Source organism: Aotus nancymaae, unplaced genomic scaffold, assembly GCF_030222135.1.
Source record: "Aotus nancymaae isolate 86718 unplaced genomic scaffold, 86718_ANA_hifiasm-v0.15.2.pri h1tg000006l, whole genome shotgun sequence".
In the NCBI taxonomy this organism is placed as follows: Eukaryota; Metazoa; Chordata; class Mammalia; order Primates; family Aotidae; genus Aotus; species Aotus nancymaae.
This window is the reverse complement of record NW_026988417.1, coordinates 383,438-404,071: the sequence shown is the minus strand read 5'-3', so window position 1 is coordinate 404,071 and position 20,634 is coordinate 383,438. Positions and strand designations below refer to the sequence as shown.

Genomic DNA, 20,634 nt, shown 5'->3' with positions numbered 1-20,634 from the left:
GCGGCGCTCCCGGGGCTCTGGGGCCGCCGACACATTGTAACGGCGCATATTTGTGGGTACAGTTCGAATGTTGTCTAATTATCGAACCGGGGAGCTTGTCCTGGTACCTCCCTGTTGCCGTCACCCGCGGCGCGTGAGAGCAGAATGTGTCCTCCTGATGGTGACTTCGTGCCTACGAGCGGCCTCTCCCAGCCCTCCCTCCCTTCCCCACGATCTCTACTGACCACGGTTCTAGTCCCTGTTTCTCTGTCAACTGAAGAAATTCAGGCCGGGCGCGGTGCCTCACGCCTTAATCCCAGCACTTTGGGAGGCCGAGGCGGGCAGGTCACGAGTCAGGAGTTTGAGACCAGCCTGGCCAACATGGTGAAACTCCATCTTTACTAAAAATGCAAAAAATTAGCAGGGCGTGGTGACGCGTGCCTGTAGTTCCAGCTACTCTGGAAGCTGAGGCAGGAGAATCGCTTGAACCCGGGAGGCAGAGGTTGCAATAGCTGAGATCGCGCCATTGCACGGCAGCCTGGTGACAGTGAGACTCCGTCTCAAAAACGAAAGTCAACCCGATACCTCAGACGACTGGCAGATCTCTTAATGATTAACTCTGTTCTAAACATTCCACCTGAGTGAGAGGTATGTGTCTTTCTCTGTCTTATTTTGCTTACGTGATCTCCTCAGGTTTATCCATGCTGTGGCAAATGATAGGATTTCATTCTTTCATTCGGGCTGAATAGTACTCCGTTGTGTATATATGTATATACCACATTTTCATTATCTGTTGTGAAAGAAAAGTCTTGGGGCCCCAAAATTACTAAGCTAAGGGAGAAATCAAGCTGGGAACTGCTCAGAACAAACCTGCCTCCCATTCTATTCAAAGTCATCCCTCTGCTCACTGAGATAAATGCATATTCTGATGCCCTCCTTTGGAGAGGCTTGTCAGAAACTCAAAGAATGCAACCATTTGTCTCTCATCTACCTGTGACCTGGTAACCCCCTCCCTGCTCCTAGTTGTCCCCACCTTTCTGGGCAGAACCAATATCCTTTTCTTTCTTTCTTTTTTTTTTTTTTTTGAGATGGAGTGTCACTCTGTCGCCCAGGTTGGAGTGCGATCTCGGCTCACTGCAACCTCCACCTTCCCAGGTTCAAGCAATTTTCCTGCCTCAGCCTCCTGAGTAGTTGGGATTACAGGCATCTGCCACCACGCCCGGCTAATTTTTGTATTTTTAGTAGAGATGGGGTTTCACCATGTTGATCAAGCTGGTCTCAAAATCCTGACCTCATGATCTGCCTGCCTCGGCCTCCGAAAGTGCTGGGATTACAGGTGCGAGCCACCGCGCCTGTCCTGTCCTTACATATATGATTGATGTCTCATGTCTGCCTAAAATGTATAAAACCAAGCTGTGCCCCGACCACCTTGGGCGCACATCGTCAGGATATCCTTAGGCTGTATCACAGGCGTGCGTCCTTAACTTTGGCAAATAAGCCTCCTAAAATGATTGAGACTTGTCATTTTTCTCGACTGACATTTGGTAAGCACTGGGGGATCCTAAGTGACGGTAACCCAGCCTGCAGCAGCTCACCTACTGGTCCTTGGTATTGGCTTGGGCACCTCATTGCCCAAACTGATAGGGTAATTGCTGAAGTCTGAGACCTGCTTTCTCAAGGAATCCCTGATCTTCCAATGTTTTTCAGGTGGGGGTCTGATGTTTATTTGCTGTTAAAATAACTCCTTTTTTGGGAGTTTCCACTCGCTTCCATCAAGGAAGACAAGCCTGCCTGCTTCTGCATCTGTAGAGAGCGGTCTTCAGCTTGGGCCCTATCACTAAGTAAGAAAACTGGTTTGGGATTTTGTCTTGCAAATTCTTTTTAACTGACTAAAGATAGCATTAACAACCAGCTGGTGCTAATTGCTGCTTACACTTGGAGCGTTCAGAAGTCATGTAATTTGTGTGATCATTGTTTTGCTTACCTGTTCTGTTTGTTTCTGCCTTGTTGGGTTTTTTTTTTTTTTTGTATGTTTTGGTCCTTTCCCTTATCGGATCTGACCAACTGCAAACCCGCTAGCGCAGGAGCGTGCAATCTTCCCCTCTGGAGAAGTAAGAGCACCTTGTTCCCCTCAGCCTTTCCGGGCATTCTCAGACAACTGAGAAGCACGTGAGGGTGTCTGGGAGGAACGCTCCTTAAGACGTGCAGCGGCTCTAAACAGGTTTCCCCCTCAGAAGAACATACTTAGGGTCTAACCTCAGCTGGCAGGTGCATATAAGGAGCTGCCCCCTCCTGCACCTTGAGCCTCTGACACCGTGCCAGGTGGCTGCCACACAGATGGACCGAACCAGTTCAGGGGATAATAGCCCTGAAAAGCTAGGTCTGCAAGCAACACATTTTGGGTCCCACACACATCCCGACTTGGCCAAATCCTAAGGGGAACTCTAAATTATGGGAACAAGGCCTCTGAAGCGGCTAAATACCCCACCCTCTACCCCACACACAAAAAGGGTGGTATGGTTGGGGGAGGAAAATGGCCAGCAAAAGGAAAAAGAGAAAAGATGTTGACTTTGACTATTAAGGGACTTTATTTACATAACAAGGCCACCCTTTTGCCAGTCAGACCAAATTGAAAGAGCAGTGGTTATACTTCTGAAATAACAGCATTTTGTCCTAGCCAAAATATGGTAATGAGATTTAAAAATATTTGTTTGAAGGCCCTCAATGGTTAAAAGTTAGCTTAATTAAAAGACCAGCATCCAAGATTTGTGTGTGTATGCATGCATGTGTTCATGTTTGTATTTAGGAAGTTTTCATGTTTTTGTTTTATGTTTGTTTTTCTCTCCTAGGACCTTGTCTTTTTTTGAGCCAAAGTTTTTTTTTTCCTCAGTTGACTGAATTCTGTTTTCACTTGATTTTTTTGACTAAAATAGTTATTGTAACAGGCTACTCTTGGGTTTTTAAGGAAGAATGTAATTTAGACACGCAGAAATGTCTTTGTTAAAAAAAATTAAATGCACTTTAAAAGCATCACATGTTCTAACCTCAAAATAATTCTCCCTTTCTCTGGAGACCCCAGGACTCAGTGTGGGCTCTGCCCAGAGCTCTGAGATCCAGTTAAAAGACATGTAGTCCCTATCTAAATAAAATCGGTCTCCTTATACAATCCTGTGATAGATTTCTATACTTTATGTTTGATTTGGCTCAAAGAAAAATAAAACTATCTCTCTCCAGCACCAGCAGGCTTTTTCTCTATATACTGAAGCAGGAGCAGCCGTAAGAAACAGATCTCTCGAACACCGAACTGGGAAGTAAGAGCGAGGCTTTATGTTTTGTCTAAATGGCCAAGCTCACCTAACAAAGAGAAGCTCTGCCTTTATATAGGCTTACACTCTAGATATTACACGTGAAAGGATCTTGGGTTTACAGTTTTAGAAATCACGTTGTCTATAATTAAAGGGAAATTATAATAGTCTTTCTAGAGATTGGACTTGATGTAAAAAAAAAACCACATACACTAAATTATTTGTTAGAACAATAAAATTTTCTTAAGGGATTGATTTATTCTTAATAAATTATAAGATATTTTAATTTTTTTAACCTGAAGTTCAAATTTTATTGCATCTTGCCATTTTTAGGCTTTCTCTATCCTTTGAAAAGACACGTTTTCTTAAAGGTCTAGGAAGTGTTTTCTTCCAACATAATATTCTGTCCACTGCAGAAGGTCTTTTTCTTTTACCTTTGGTAAATGGCCTGACAGATTTTATGTTTTGTCAAAGTAATTTCTATTTCATTTATTATACCCGTGTATGTTTCTGTATGTGCTTTTAAAGCACTTGTGACATTAAGTTACAGGGCTTTCACTCCTGGATCTAAAAAGGACACCAAGTCCTGCTAAATATTAAACACTGACAGCAATTAAATCCTCATCTTCAGGCCCTATAGAAGATGCCAGTAAAAATAAACTGCATTCCTGAGACCCAGGGCAAGAAATTAAGCCATTCAACTCCTCAAGGCCCAGGGACTATCACGGAAGAGGTAGGTGTGTAAGATTATAAGGGCCAAATTTGAGAGAGAAAATAAGTTGTTTCTTTCTTTTATTTTTTTCTTTGAGACAGGCTGGAGTGCAGTGGCATGACCTCGGCTCACTGCAACCTCCGCCTCCTGGGTTCAAGTGATTCTCCTGCCTCAGCCTTCTGAGTAGGTGGGACTACAGGCATGTGCCACCATGCGCAGCAAATTTTTATATTTTCGGTAGAGACGGGGTTTCACCATGTTGGTGAGGACAATGTCGATTTCTTGACCTCCTGATCCACCTGCCTCGGCCTCCCAAAGTGCTGGGATTACAGCTGTGAGCCACTGTGCCCGGCCTAAAGTTTCTGTATATATTAATCGTTAATGTCAAAGGCACACTGATGCAAGACCAGCATAGGGACCCCTGTTTCAGATTAACAAGGTTTTTTTGAAGCATTAACCAACTTCTTGATAAAGGCTATAATGGTCATAAAAGCCTTATGTAAGTTTTATGATCAAGATTAAATTTTATAGATTGTTTACAAAATTTTGAAAAACAAATTTAATTGGCTTTGTGCTGTCTTTATTAGGGCTTCTTGTTTGGGAAATCAAGTCTCCTCTCTCAAAGAATGAACACTTTAACATTTTTACTTTTTGTTGTTGTTGTTGAAATCCTTGAGTTACCCCTTTGGTGAAATGAGTGACTTTACAATGACCTGTAATCCTATTTTGTGATACCGTGTTTTAAACCTTTTATATTTGACAAACTTTCCAAAATCAAATTATAAATTATGTCTTTTTCTGACCTAATTAATCCTTTAAAATATTAGGTTCCCTCAAGTCCAAACATGACATAATTTGACTTATTTAGTATAAAAATTATACAGGAAGCATTGTCAAATATGAAATGGTGTTTGGTCTTCTTCGTGCTGTGTTTGTATAAATATGTCATTGGTATGTGTTCCAAAATTATAGGAAACTCCTATGATTCTGATATGATTTAGTGTACATTATCCGTAATAATCATAATTGTCTTGTTAACATTATCATGTGCCACAGAAGCAACACGTTTTCTTGTCAATTGTGTCTTTGACTATGGCTGCCCTGAAACGTTTTGTCATCCATGGACAATTGTTGTCCTGTTTTGGTCCTCTTTAGAAGGTGGTTTTATAGTCAGCTATAAAACTCTGACAGGTGCTTTTTAATGCAGGTTCAGAGTATCAAGCAGAACAGAAATTAACTGCATGGACTGAACTAATCGTTTTTTACTTTTTGCTTAAAATGTTGCTGATCCTTTGTTTTGTTTTTCAGAGTCTTGAAACTTTTCTTTTGAACTATTGACAGCTTTTGACAATTTAGTATACTCCTTTGAACAAAATTTGGAGCATATTTGTTTTTCTCTACCTGATTTCTCCAGAATTTGGAAACTGTGAGTATTCTTACCTTATAGCAATGTAGTTATTTGCATAAGTGCAATAATAATCTGTTTTCATTTGTAATAGGACACAATTGGAGAAAATTGTTATTTGATGAAGGCTTTGACTGGAATGGTGTGCTTTCCTTTAAGTAATTAAACTTCACTTATGAAACCAATAAAGCCCTAGGAAAACTGACCTCATATTTTGTGTACAGAGTGCCTGCAGGGTTTCTGACCTGTGGTAAGTAAAGAATGTCACTTTCTGACAGGCCCAGAAGCCCCCAGTTTATCTTGGAACCTTGAGAGGAGAGAAAATTGACCTAACTCATAGGTATTTGATGGCACAAATCCATGGCTGGGTTTGACTTTTAAAAAGTTTTATCTGGGCCAGGTGTGGGGGCTTACACCTATAATCCCAGCACTTTGGGAGGCCAAGGCGGGCAGATCATTAGGTCAAGAGATCGAGACTATCCTGGCCAACATGGTGAAACTCTGTCTCTACTAAAAACAAAAATTTTCTGGGTGTGGTGGTGCAAGTCTGTAGTCCCAGCTACTCGGGAGGCTGAGGCAGGAGAATCACTTGAACCCAGGAGGTAGAGGTTGCAGTGAGCTGAGATCATGCCACTGCACTCCAGCCTGGGTGACAGAGTGAGACTCTGTATCAAAAAAAAAAAAGTTTTATCTGAAATTTCTTCTATGGAACAAAGTTCCATCAAAGCCAATTAAAACGCCTATGTGAAAAACAATTATTCTTTCTGCACTTTATGCAAATAATCTAGCCAAGTATACTAAAGCAAATTAGTAATACCATGATTTATCTTTAGTAAAAATGGGAAACTGGAGGGAGAAAAATTGTATTTCAAAAACTATAGTACACCTGTTGTTAGATTCTAGTCTTACCTAATGTTTTTCAATTTTTATCATTTTCTACAGCTTGAGCATTTTCTTTATCCAATCTATCATTGATGAGTATTTAGATTTATTCCTTTGCTATTGTGAATAGTGCTGCAATGAACATACATGTGTATGTATCTTTATAATAGAACAATGTATAATCCTTTAGGTAGATACCAAGTTATGAGATTGCTGGGTCAGATCACCACACTATCTTCCACAATGGTTGAACTAATTTACAATCCCACCAATTGTATAAGAGCATTTCTTTTTCTCCACAAACTTGCCAGCATCTGTTGTTTTGTGACTTTTTAATAATAACCATTCTGACTGGTATGAGATGATATCTCATTGTGGTTTTGATTTACATTTCTCTGTTTTGTTTTGTTTTGTTTTTTTCAAATGCAGTCTCACTCTGTTGCCCAGGCTGGAGTGCAGTGGCACAATCTCAGCTCACTGCAATCTCCACCTCCCAAGTTCAAGTGATTCTTCTTCTGCTTTAGCCTTCCAAGTAGCTGGGATTACAAGCACCTGCCACCACCCCTGGCTAATTTTTTTATTTTTAGGAGACCGTAATCCTAACGATATTGGCCAGGTTGGTGTTAAATTCCTCACCTCAAGTTATCTGCCCACCTTGGCCTCCCAAAGTTCTTGGATTGCAGGTATGAGCCACTGTGCCTGGTTTGCATTTTTCTAATGATCAGGCATGTTGAACTTTTTTTCATGTTTATTGGCCATAAGTATGTCTTTTTTTGAAAAGTATCTGTTAATGTCCTTTGCCAGCTTGTTAATGGGGATGTTTTTCTTTTTGTAAATTTAAGTTTTTAAGCCATCTGAGGAATCGCCACACAGTCTTCCATAATAGTTGAACTAATTTACACTCCTACCAATGGTGTAAGAGCATTTCTTTTTCTCCATAAACTCATGAATTATTCTTTTTGTGGTAATCGTGAATGGGAGTTCATTCTTGAGTTGGCTCTGGATTTGGTGCTGCATATTGGACCTTTGTCAGATGCATGGATTGCAAAAAGTTTCTCCCATTCAGTAGACTGTTTGCCTTTTTTGATAGTTTCTTTTTTGGTACAGTAGCTCCTTAATTTAAATAGATCCCATTTGTCAATTTTTGCTTTTCTTTCAATGGCTTTTTGCATTTTTATCATGAAATCTTTGCTTATGCCTATGTTGTGAATTGTATTGCCTTGGCATTCCTTTAGGGTTTTTATAGTTTTGGGTTTTACACTTAAGTCTTTAATCCATCTTGACTTGATTTTTGTATATGGTGTAAGAAAGGGATCCAGTTTCAGTTTTCTGCATATGGCTAGCCAGTTCTCCCAACACCATTTTTTAAATTGGGAATTATTTTCCCATTGCATTTTTTGGTCAGATTTGTTGAAGACCAGGTAGTTGTATGTCTGCAGTCTTGTTTCTGGGTTCTCTATTCTGTTCCTTCAGTCTATGTGTCTGTTCTTGTACCAATGCCATGCTGTTTTGGTTACTGTAGTCTTTTAGTATAGTTTGAAGTTGGGTAGTGTGATGCCTCCAGCTTTGTTCTTTTTTGCTTAGGATTGCCTTGGCTATTTGGACTCTTTTCTGGTTCCATGTGAATTTTAAAATATTTTGTTTTTGTTTTGTTTTGTTTTTAACAATTCTGTGAAGAATGTCAATAGTAGTTTAATGGGAATAGCATTGAATCTATAAACTACTTTGGGCATTATGGTCATTTTCATGATATTGATTCTTAATGTTTTGGGGCATGTAATGCTTTTCCATTTGTTTTGTCATCTCTGATTTATTTGAATAGTGACTTGTTGTTCTCCTTGAAGAGGTGCTTCACTTTTCTTGTTAGCTGTATGCCTAGGTATTTTATTCTTTTTTTTGGCAATTGTGAATACGAGTTCATTCTTCATTTGGCTCTTGACTGGCCTTTTGCTGGTATATAGGAATGCTAGTGATTTTTGCACATTGATTTTGTATCCTCAGACTTTGCTGAAGTTGCTTATTAGCTTAAGAAACTTTTAGGCTGAGACAATGGAGTTTTCTAGCTATAGGATCACATCATCTGCAAAAAAGATAGTTTGACTTCCTCTCTTCCTATGTCAATACACTTTATTTCTTTCTCTTGCCTGATTGCCCTGGCCAGAACTCCCAATACTGTGTTGAATAAAAGTGGTGAGAGTGAGCATCCTTGTCTTATGGCACTTTTCAAGGGGAATGCTCTCAGCTTTTGCCCATTCAGTGTAATATTGGCTGCTGGTTTGTCATAGATGGCTGTTATTTTGAGGTATGTTCCTTCAATAACTAGTTTATTGACAGTTTTCAATGTGAAGGGATGTTGAGTTTTATTGAAGGCCTTGTCTGCATCTATTGAGAATATCATGTGGTTTTTGTCTTTAGTTCTGTTATGTGATGAATCACAATTATTGATTTGCATAGGTTAAATCAACTTGACCATGGTGGATAAGCTTTTCGATGTGCTGCTGGATTTGGTTTGCTAGTATTTTATTAAGGAATTTTGCATCGATGTTCTTTAAGGATATTGGCCTCAAGTTTTATTTATTTATTTATTTTATTTTTTTGGTTTGTTTTGAGATGGAGTTTCGCTCTTGTTGCCCAGGCTGGAGTACAGTGGTGCATTCTCGGCTCACTGCAACCTCTGCCCCCCAGGTAAGCAATTCTCCCACCTCAGCCTTCTGAGTAGCTAGGATTACAGGCATGTGTCACCATGCCTGGCTAATGTTATTTTTTTTTTAGTAGAAACGTGTTTTCTCCATGTTGGTCAGGATGGTCTCAAACTCTTGACCTCAGGTGATCCGCCCACCTCAGCCTCCCAAAGTGCTGGGGTTACCGTCATTAGCCACCGCACCCGGCCATTTTTTGTAGTTGTAGCTCTACCAGGTTTTGGTATCAGGGTGATGCTGGCCTCGTAGGATAATTTAGGGAGGAGTCCCTCCTTTTCAGTTTTTTTTTGGATAGTTTCAGTAATAATGGTACCAGCTCTTCTTTGTATTTCTGGTAGAATTCAGCTTTGAATCTGTCTGGTCCTGGACTTTTTTTGGTTGGTAGGCTCTTTATTAACTTCCCCCATTTCAGAACTCATTATTGGTCTATTCAGGGATTCAGTTCTTCCTGGTTCAGTCTTGGGAGGGTGTATGTGTCCAGGAATGTATTCATTTCTTCTAGATTTTCTACTTTATATGTGTAGACATGTTTATAATATTCTTTGATGGTTGTTTGTATTTCTGTGGAGTCACTGGAAATATCTCTCCTATTTCTGATTGTGTTTATTTGAATCTTCTCTCTTTTCTTCTTTATTAGTCTAGCTCGTGTTCTATTTCATTAATCTTTTCAAGAAACCACCTCCTGGATTTGTTGATATTTTGAAGGGTTTTTCATGTCTCTATCTCCTTCACTTCAGTTTTGATCCTGGCTTTTTCTTGCCTTCTACTACCTTTGGGGGTTGTTTGTTCTTGGTTCTCTAGTTCTTTTAGTTGAGATGTGAGGTTGTTAACTTGAGATCTTTTTAGCTTTTTGATGTGGACAGTTAGTGCTATAAATTTCTCTCTTAAAAATGTTTTAGCTTCATCCCAGAGATTCTGGTACTTTGTCTCTTTGTTCTCAACCGTTTAAATGAACTTTTTGATGTTTGTCTTAATTTCATTACTTGCCCAAGAGTCATTCAGGAGTAGCTTGTTTAATTTCCATGTAGTTCAGTGGTTTTGAGTGAATTTCTTAATCTTCAGTTCTAATTTGCTTGCTCTGTGGTCTGAGAGACTATTTGTTATTTTCTGTTCTTTTGCATTTGCTGAGGAGTGTTTAATTTCAGATTATTTGGTCAATTTTAGAGTAAGTCCCATGTGTTGATGAGAAGAATGTATATTCTATTGTTTTCACATGGAGAATTCTGTAGATATCTTTCAGTTCCACGTGATCCAAAGCTGAGTTCAGATTCTGAAATCTGTTAATTTTCTGTTTCAATGATCTGTCTAGTATTGTCAGTGTGGTGTTAAGTCTCCCACTATTATTATGTGAGAGTGAAAGTCTTTAAGAACTTGCTTTATGAATCTGGGTGCTCCTGTATTGGGTACCTGTATATTTAGGATAGTTAGTTCTTGTTGAATTGAACCCTTTACCCTTATGTAATGCTTTTCTTTGTCTTTTTTTTTTCTTTTGAACTTCGTTGATTTAAAGTCTGTTTTGAGAAACTAGGATTGCAACCCCTACAGTTTTGTGTTTTCCCTTTGCTTGGTATATTTTCATCCATCCCTTTATTTTGAGCCTATGTGTGTCTTTCCATGTGAGATGGGTCTCTTGGAGACTGCATGCCCATGGTTCTTGGTAATTTATCCAGATTGTCAGGCTGTGTCTTTTAACTGGGGCACTTATCCCATTTATGTTTAAGGTTAGTATTGTTATGTGTGTATTTGATCCTGTCATCATGATGCTAGCTGGGGTTGTTTTATAGACTTATTATATGGTTGCTTCAGAGCATTACTGATCTGGGTACTTCAGTATGTTTTTGTAGTGGCTGGTAATGGTAACTTTCCACGTTTAGTGCTTCTTTCAGGAGGTCTTGTCAGGTAGGTCTGGTGGTAATGAATTCCCTCAGTATTTGCTTCTCTGAAAAGGATCTTATTTCTCCTTCACTTATAAAGCTTAGTTTGGCCAGATATGAAATTCTGGGTTGGAATTTCTTTTCTTTAAGAATGTTGAGGCCAGGCGCGGTGGCTCACCCTTGTAATCCCAACACTTTGGGAGGCTGAGTTGGGCAGATCACCTGAGGTCAGGAGTTTGAGACCAGCCTGACCAACATTGAGAAACCCTGTCTCTAGTAAAAATACAAAATTAGTCAGGTGTGGTGGTGCATGCCTGTAATCCCAGCTACTTGGGAGGCTGAGGCAAGAGAATCGCTTGAACACAGGAGGTGGAGGTTGCAGTGAGCCAAGATTGCACGATTGCACTGGGTAACAAGAGCAAAACTCTGTTGCAAAAAAAAAAAAGGAAGGAAGGAGAGAAAGGGAAAGAGGGAAGGATATCGAATATTGGTCCCAAATCTCTTCTGGCTTGTAGGGTTTCCACCGAGAGAGGTCTGCTGATAGTCTGATGGGCTTCTCTTTGTAGGTGGCCTGGCTCTTCTCTCTGGCTGCCCTTAAGATTTTTTCTTTCATTTTGACCTTAGAGAATCCGTTAAGTGTTTTGTGAACAATCTTCTTATGGAGTATGTTACTGCTGTTCTCTGCATTTCCTGAATTTAAAGTTGGCCTGTCTAGCTGGGTTGAGGAAGTTCTAGTTGATCCTGAAATATGTTTTCCAACTTGGTTCCATTCTCCCATCTCTTTCATGTGCCCCAGTGAGTTACAGATTCAGTTTCTTTACGTAATTTCATATGTCTTGAAGGATTTGTTCATTCCTTTTTATTTTTTTCCTCTATTCATATCTGCCTGTCTTATTTCAGAAAGACAGTCTTCAAGCTCTGAGATGTTTTTCCTCCACTTGGTCTATTCTGCTATTAATACTTGTGATTACATTGTGACATTCGTGTAGTGTATTTGTTCAGCTCTCTCAGGTCTTTTACGTTTCTCTTTATACTATTTTGGCTTCCAGGTCCTGCATTGTTTTTTCATGATTCTTAGCTTCCTTGTATTGGGTTACAATGTGCCCATTTAGCTCAGTGAACTTAATTTGTATTCACGTTCTGAAGCCTACTTCTGTTATTTCAACCATCTTAGCCTTAGTGCAGTTCTGAACCGTTGCTGGAAAGGTGCTGTAGTCAATTGGAGAAAAGGGTGCACAGTGACTTTTTGAGTTTTCATCATTTTTGTGCTGCTGCTTATTTTTGTGGGCTTATCTATTTTCAGTCTTTGATTGCTGAGCTTTGGATGGGGTTGTTGTGGGTTTTTTGTTTGTTTGTTTTTAATAGCCTGGCCACTCTTGTGTAGGGCTGCTGTGGTTTGCTGGGGGTCCACTACAGACCCTAGTCACCTTGGTTTTTTCAGTACCTGGAAGTAGCGCCAGTTAAGGCTGTGAAATAGCAAAGATGGCAGCCTGCCCCTTCCTCTGGGATCTCCATCCCAGCGGGTACTGACCTGTTGACTGCCTGAACACACCTATCGGAGGTGGCTGGAGACCCTGGTTTGGAGGTCTCACCTAATCAGGAAGAATGGGATCAGCAACCCACTTAAAGAAGCAGTCTGGCATGTTTTGGTAGAACAGCTGTGCTGTGTTGGGGATCCCTTCAGCCCACAATTGGCTTTGGCTCTCCAAGGCCCACACGCTGCACTGGCTGAGATGCCCAAACACCAAAGGTGGCCCAACCCATCCCCTGGGCACTCCATCCAGGGAGAAATTAGAACTCTGTTGGCCTTAGAACATGGGCAGGGGTGGCCAGAGGCCCTGTCTGGGAGGACCCACCCAGCAGGGAGGAATGGATTGGGGTCCCATTGTGCTATAGCTGGCCTGGAGCCAGAACCTGAGCAATGCCATTTTATAAGACAAAGCTGTGTCTCCAAAAATGAGTTGTAATAACTGCCCCATTCTCCTTGCAATAACTGCTGACTTGGTTTCTGTAAATTAGACTGCTGGTCTGCTCTGGATAATGTCCACCAGGTGAAGTTGTTTACCTTTCTCATCAGTAACTGACAGAATTGCTGGCCTTTGCTTATCAGAATGCTCAGCCCAAGCTAATCTCATCTTGGCCCCTGTGAACTAAGATCTGTAAATTCCACTGCTACCCAGATAATGTGTAAACTAATGTTTGTCTTGACTTTTGTGAATAATTTATGTAGCAATTAGAGTGACAATAAGCCCCTGAGCCCTCGGAATGTCCGGAGGCCCCCACCCCCGTCCCTGTCCAGGAGGTGATTTACAGAATCCACCAGCCCTCGGAATGTCTGAAGCCCGTTGATCCCCCTCCCCGCTCCTCAACCCCACTCCCAAGGTGGTCTTTTGGGTATAAAAAGCCTTGACACTCTCCCCTCGGGGCCGCGGGTTAGAGAGACGTGAGTCCTCCATGGTCGCCGGCAATAAAGACCCTGCAATTTGGCATACTTTTGTCTTGGTGAATTATTTTAATCTCGCATCCCAATACTACATTATTCTGGAGGCCCCAGTGAGATATTCTCTCATCACCAGACAAAAGCCATCTCAGAATCTCGCCCGGGTGGCCGCTCCTGCCTCGGTGGACTCTAGGGGAGGCGCCCCTGAGCTATCTCAGGGCCCCGGAGCGCCACTGAGGAGGCAAAGCAACTGCACGGCCGACATTCACCCAAAATTCATCAGGGTCCTAAAAACCTCCGGAGGTAAGTTTGGTCTGGGAACTAGTTCAAAGGATGGGCCTGAGTCGGGGGACTGACGAGTCATTGCAACTCTGACCTGGCAAGCCTCACCAAGACATCGCTTGAGGCTTCTGGTGGCTGGCACAGTGGGTGCCAACCTTCTGGTGGCTGTCATAGTGGGTGGCAGCCTTTTGGTAGCTGGCACAGTGGGTGTCAGCCTTCGTGTGGCTGGTGCAGGGGGTATCAGCCTTTTGGTAGCTGGCACGGGGGTGTCAGCCTTTGTGTGGCTGGTGCAGTGGGTATCAGCCTTTTGGTAGCTGGTGCAGTGGGCGTCAGCCTTCGTGTGGCTGGTGCAGGGGGTACCAGCCTTCTGGTAGCTGATATAGTGGGTATCAGCATTCGATTGTGTTCCGTAACCTCTGTGTGAGTGAGAGAGTGAGTGTGTATATATGTAGTCCCACAGCTGAAAGCTACGGGGCTTGTGTGGGCCTTCACCCACGGTTCCACGGGGGCGTCATATGGCATAATGGTGATTCACCTCAGAGCTGTCCTATTCGGACTTCCATCCTGAGGTGACCAGGCCTGGGGGTTATACAGGTACATCTTTCGCTAAGACGCCCCTGAAATATTCCTCCGGGAACGTGGCCGGGCAGGCATCTGACTGGTCTCCCATCTGGGGGGCACCCACTCTTTGTCTGTCACTCTTGTATGTGGTCCTGTCCTGTTTGTAAGTTTGTCAGTTTTATTAGACTCCTGCTAGCAGACATTCACTGGTTCAGGCCATGTTCCCTTGAGGTAGAGGATGTTTTACAGTGGTTGATGGACCTCTGGATGCGGGGAACTTTTATTAATTACACCCCAGCAGAAATTACTCTTTTTCCTTCTTTGTCATCTTTTTCTTCTATCACTGAGGCCTCACTCTTTCTTCTTTCGCCATGTGGCAGATAGTCTTAACTGTAGTTGTCTTTATTCTCTTCCTTGTTATAATCATTGTGGCCTGTAAATTCTCCCAGCCACCTCCCCCGGGAAAAGAGTACCTGTGCCCATGCTGAGTCTGATTCCATGTCGGGGAGGCAGTTGTGCCCTCAGCACCTCAGAAGTAGTTTGTTTGGGGTCATCGGGAACAAAGCCCTAGATCAGAGTCTACGAGTGTTCTTTCTCAGGCTGGGGTGGAAAATTGGTAACTGCCTATTCTGCCAGAAAAGTGTCCAATGTTGTTATGGGCAGTGCCCAACGGTGCATCACAGAGAGAGGAGAGAGAGGAAAGGAGAGGAGAAAAGAGACAGAGAGGAGAGAGAGAGGGAGAAAGAGAGAGAGGAGACAGGAGAGGAGAAAAGAGACAGAGAGAAGAGAGAGAGAGGAGAGGAGAGAGACAGAGAGAGAGAGAGGGAGAAAGAGAGAGAGAGGAGAGAGGAGAGGAGAGGGGAAAGGAGACAGGAGAGGAGAGAGACAGAGAGAGAGGAGGGAAAAGAGGGATTTAATGTTTTTAGGGTCCCTGTGTGAAGGTGACCAAAAAGCCACAGGAGCGGGAATCTCGCAGCTGGTCTAGCGGCTGCAAGCTCCGTTTTAAACTGACACAAAAAGCATTTTTTTCTCTTTCTCTCCTGTCAGCCGGAAGCCCCACCCGGGTGTGAGGCAGGCCACACCGCCTCAGGGTGCAGCATTTGCATCCTGAATCTGGCTTTAAAAAGCTTTCTAACCCTTTATAATGCAAGTGACTTGTTAGCGCAGTTAAAATTGGCTCTCTGCAACAGAACTTTTCCATTTGAGTTGGCTTAAAACAAACAAACAAACAAACAAAATAATAGCTAATACAGGTTCCAGGACCCTGAGAGAGAAAAGAAAGAGAGAAAAAAAAAAAAAACTAAATGGGCTCGTCACAGTCTTGACCATGCACCCCCTCCGGTGCATGACGGCAAATTTTAAAACAGGGTTCTCTGGTTAGTATGGGGTTAAGCTAACCCTACAGAGGCTTCGGACCCTCTGTGAGTTAGAGTGGCCAGCCTTTGGGGTACGCTGGCTAGATACCGGAACATATAACCCCAAAATAACTCAGGGTGTCTAAGACATCGTGACAGGGTCCCCGGGCCACCCTGATCAATTTCCATACATTAATCAATGGCTAGAATTAATCCAACACCCTCCTCCTTGGCTTAAAAAATGTACAAAATGGGCCAGACTTCAGGTTATGTTAGCAAGGCCACAGAAGAGTCCCTCGGCACCAGCTATTCTTCCAGCCCCTGCTGAGAACCAAGAGATGCCTCCACCATATTCTCGGCCCTTGGGGACAGGATCCCGACACCCCTCTCCGGACAGTACTAATGATCGGCCCTTGTCTCCTCTCCACACTTAAAGCGGGGACCCACACCCGCCAAAGCTGCTGCCCCTCCGGGAAGCACCTCCTGCAGATGGCAGCAGCCGGGGCCGCCCCTTCTTTGTTCATATCCCTTTTTCCTTAGTGATTTGTATAACTGGAAAGTGATAGAAATCAAAGAAAGGGCCAAACACTAAGTGCTGGCACAAGCTTTATTAAGAGTAAGGGAAAAGCTGCCAGGATGCACCCAAAATTGGTGCGCAGCACCTGTGGCATGGCAAAGGGGATATTTATAGCCTGCAAGCCAAGAGATGCCTCCAGTGTGAGAGGCTGTGTGTGTGGGGGGGAGGTGCTGGGGAACTGCTGAGTTTAGTAGTTCCTGGGAAGTGTTCGTGCTGGGGAACTGCTAAGATGGCAAGAGGGGAAGGGTTAGAAACCTGCTCAGATGAAATGTTCCCTGGGAGGGGGTCGTGCTAGGAGGCTGGGGAACTTAAGGCGGTGGCAGGGTTTTACAATAGATAAGTTCCATCAGAAGGCTCAACATTCCCCATTCTCTGAGAAACCCCAGGCTTTAACAGGGCTTTTAGAATCTGTACTCTAGACTCATCCCCCCACTTAAGACGACTGCCAACAATTATTACTAATTCTGTTCACCACAGAAGAGAGAAGTAAAATTAGACAAGAAGCCCATAAAGCAATACTTGGGACGGGGAAAGGGTCAGTAGAAGACCGCCAGGAGCAAATTAATGAAATTTTCCCTTCCACCAGGCCCCAATGGGACCCAAACACCCCAGCGGGCCTGCAGGCTTTGAACATTTTTCACCGGTACTTGTTAGAGGGGGTTGGGGGGCAGCCCGGAAACCTACCAATCTCTCCAGGGTAGGGAATGTGACCCAAGGTCCACAGGAGTCCCCAGTCACTTTCCTAGAGCACCTGCAGGACGCCTACCACACCTACACCCCCACAGACCCTGAGGCCCCAGAAAATCAGCGGGCCATCAACCTGGCTTTCGTTTCCCAATCTGCCCCAGATATAAAAAGAAAATTACAAAAATTAGAGGAGTTCCAGGGAATGAATTTAACTCAGTTGTTGGAAATTGCTCAAAAAGTCTTTAACAATAGAGACACCTTAGAGGCTAAGCAAGATAAGAGAGTTACTAAGGCAGTGATAGCAGCACTCCCGGAGACCCGAGTTATCTCACGAGGACCAGGAGACCAGCGGAGAGGCCTCGGGGAACAAAGACCCAGATTAAGGCACAACCAATGTGCACTCTGCCGATGAGAGGGACACTGAAAAACGAATGTACTTAATCCAGTAGCCTCCGGATGGCCAGTGTGCCGGAGAGCAGTGGCAGCCACAGCCCTATTAGTCAAAGCTGACTTTGGGGCAGGGGTTAAACTTAGTGGCACCCCATGTGGTGGAGTCGCTACTCCGTGGAGCTCCGGGAAAATGGATGTCAAATGCCCGCGTAGTCCAAACCAAGCCTTACTTTTGGACCAGCCCCGCATAAAATTTTCAAAAACCAGTTTTAACCCCCACCAGATTGCTACCTGACAGCGAGCCAGAGGAGCCCATACATAACTGCCAACAGACAATAAATGTCCTCCACTCTGCATAACCGGATCTCACTGACATCCCCCTGCGGAACCCAGAGGAGGTACTGTATACAGATGGCAGCAGTTTCATGGTCGATGGAGTCAGGTACGCCGGGGCAGCTGTGGTCACCCTAGACCGGGTTATTTGGGCTCAGGCTCTTCCACACGAAACCTCAGCTTAAAAGGCAGAACTCATAGCTCTAATAAAGGCCTTGAGCTGGGCAGAAAGAAAAACTGTCAACATACATACTGATAGCTGGTATGCTTTTGCTACGGCCCATATACATGGAGCCATTTATAGAGAAAGAGGGATGCTTACCTCAGAAGGAAAAATTATCAAAAACAAAGAAGAAATCCTTGCTCTACTAGAAGCTGTATGGAAGCCCAAAGCAGTGGCAGTAATACACTGCAAAGGACACCAGAAAGGAGATGCACCAGAGGCAAGGGGAAATAGGGCAGCAGACCTACAAGCCAGACAGGCAGCCTTGGGACCGGTGAAACCTCTAACTCCTCTCGTGACCCTGCCGGCCCCAACCCTGCCCTCTACCCCTATATACTCACCTGATGAGGAAAACTGTGCTGAAGAACAGGGGGGACAACAAGATTCCACAGGATGGTGGATTCTACCGGAATCAAAGATTGTGCTCCCCCAGGCTCTAGGACGGGCTCTAGTTAAGGACACACACCAGGCCACTCACTTAGGGCAAACAAAACTAACTGAGCTGCTGAGGGCCAAATACTGCATTCCACATTTATACGAGATTGTTAGGGAAACTACTACTCGTTGTGATGTATGTGCCCGGGTAAATCCAGGAGGCAGTAGGTCTAGTCAGGCAGGGATAAGGCTTAGGGGAGCTAGCCCAGGGGAACACTGGGAGGTAGATTTCACTGAAATAAAGCCCCCAGTGTGCAGCTACAAATATCTCCTTGTGTTCCTAGACACTTTCTTAGGATTGGTCAAGGCTTTTCCCACTAGGTCAGAAACTACACTGGTAGTAAAAAAAATTGTTACAGAACCTGGTTCCTCAATTTGGCTTGCCCTTGACACTGGGATCAGATAATGGCCCTGCATTTCCAGCACAGGTTTCTCAGGGCCTGGCCAAGGCCCTGGGCATAACCTGGAAACTACACTGTGCCTATCGCCCCCAGAGTTCAGGGCAGGTTGAAAGGATGAACCGGCTCATAAAGGAAACTTTAACAAAATTTATTCTAGAGACCGGTGAGAACTGGGTCAACCTGCTTCCTTTTATTCTCCTCCGTACCCAATGTACTCCCTATTAAAAAAAAAAGGCTTCACTCCTTTTGAAATTATGTTTGGGATGTCCCCTCCCTTGCTCCCCAAACTTGCAGACGCCATACATGCTGAAGTCCATAACCATACACTCCTTAAGTCCCTGCAGGCACTCCAGTCTGTTCAGTCCCAGGTGCACACGCTCATCAGGGAGATTCAGCCTACCCCAGCAGACCTCGCTGACCAGCCAGTACACCCCTTCCAGCCTGGGGACAAAGTCCTGGTAAAGAGATTCACTGCCTCCGGCCTAACTCCTCACTGGAAAGGACCCTACACCGTGATCCTGGTCACCCCCACGGCAGTCAAGGTGGACAGACTGCCTGGATTCACCACTCACATATCAAGACCACCCCCCCCCCAATGCAAGATGGGAAGCGGCTCCATCCTCAACGGACCTCCTAAAGCTAAGACTTTCGTGCTCTTTGCGGTTATCGTCCTTGTCCCCTTAATTCCTGCGGTAGCCCCTCAAAGGGGGCCCTCCCCTTGATGCCCATCTACTACCAGTGGGTCCTTACCGAGGGCTCCACTAGAGAATATGTTAGTTCCTCCTCAAATTTATCCAGGAAAGAATAGATTCAGTAAAGTTAATGGTCCTAAGATCCAACTATGGGCCCTTATGTCAAGAAGAGGAAATCTATTAAAGATTTAATACGTGTTAAAAGAACAGGGGGAATGTGCTATAGCTGGCCTGGAGCCAGAACCTGAGCAATGCCGTTGTATAAGACAAAGCTGTGTCTCCAAAAATGAGTTGTAATAACTGCCCCATTCTCTTTGCAATAACTGCTGACTTGGTTTCTGTAAATTAGACTGCTGGTCTGCTCTGGATAATGTCCACCAGGTGAAGTTGTTTACCTTTCTCATCAGTAACTGACAGAATTGCTGGCCTTTGCTTATCAGAATGCGCAGCCCAAGCTAATCTCATCTTGGCCCCTGTGAACTAAGATCTGTAAATTCCACTGCTACCCAGATAATGTGTAAACTAATGTTTGTCTTGACTTTTGTGAATCATTTATTTAGCAATTAGAGTGACAAGCCCCCAAGCCCTTGGAATGTCCGGAGGCCCCCACCCCTTTCCCTGCCCAGGAGATGATTTACAGAATCCACCAGCCCTCGGAATGTCTGAGGCCCGTTGATCCCCCTCCGCGCTCCTCAACCCCACTCCCAAGGTGGTCTTTTGGGTATAAAAAGCCTTGACACTCTCCCCTCGTGGCCGCGGGTTAGAGAGACGTGAGTCCTCCGTGGTCGCCGGCAATAAAGACCCTGCAATTTGGCATACTTTTGTCTTGGTGAATGATTTTAATCTCGCATCCCAATACTACACCATTTAAAGAAGCAGTTGGGGCATGTTTCGACAATACAGCCATGCTGTACTGGGAACCACATCTGTCCTGGTTACCTTGGATTCCCCAAACCCTTAGGCTAGAATGGCTAAGTCACCGAACAGCAAAGGTGGCAGCAAAGCTAGCCCCCTCCCTGGGCACTTCATCTTGAACTCTGTTCATAAAAATATGGGTGGGGGTGGCTGGTGGCCCCTGCTGGGAGGACTCTTCCAGTGAGAGGAGTAGATTAGGGTCGAATTTAAAGAAGCATTCTGGCTGTATTTTGATAAAACAGCTGTGCTGTGCTGTGGAGTCCCTTCCTCATTCAGATCATTTGGACCGTCCAAAGCCCACAGGGTGCAATGGTTTCATCATCCAAACAGCAAAGATGGTAGCCCACCCCTTCCCCAGGGGCTCTGACCCTTCTCAAGCAGGCACTACATTTTTTCTGGTGGCTGGTGGTAATTCCAAGCCAGTGGGTCTCTTGTGAGGTGCTGCGGAAGTGGGACCCACAGACTGATGCTGCTCAGCCCCCTGGAT

At 44.1% G+C, this 20,634-nt stretch overlaps 1 long non-coding RNA gene across 2 annotated transcripts; it reads left to right on the top strand.

Moving 5' to 3' along the window:
- Position 1: 1 nt before the first annotated feature.
- On the top strand, positions 2-20,050 carry LOC105732214 (uncharacterized). 2 transcript variants are annotated; one of them, XR_010338328.1, is made up of 5 exons: positions 2-627; positions 1,687-1,820; positions 3,916-4,017; positions 5,305-5,422; positions 18,876-20,050. It is a non-coding gene; the product is annotated as an uncharacterized LOC105732214 (long non-coding RNA). The 2 variants fall into 2 exon arrangements; XR_010338329.1 differs by lacking the exon at positions 1,687-1,820.
- Positions 20,051-20,634: the final 584 nt, after the last annotated feature.